Below are 228 nucleotides of genomic sequence, written 5' to 3' on the forward strand. Positions count from 1 at the left end.
TTTTGTGATTAATCGCTGTGCTTTAATTATGTTCAATTTGTAACAATGAAATTGGGGGTCACCACAACATGAGGAACTGTATTAAAGGGTCTCGGCATTAGCAAGGTTGAGAACCACTGCTCTAGAGTCACCCTAATATTTCGGTCTGCATCCTGGCATTGACCTCTCCACCTTGCCTTTGACACTGTTCTTTTCATATATTTTAAATCTCAAAGGATATATATTTTT

This window comes from Myotis brandtii, unplaced genomic scaffold, assembly GCF_000412655.1.
Source record: "Myotis brandtii unplaced genomic scaffold, ASM41265v1 scaffold959, whole genome shotgun sequence".
NCBI classification, from domain to species: Eukaryota; Metazoa; Chordata; class Mammalia; order Chiroptera; family Vespertilionidae; genus Myotis; species Myotis brandtii.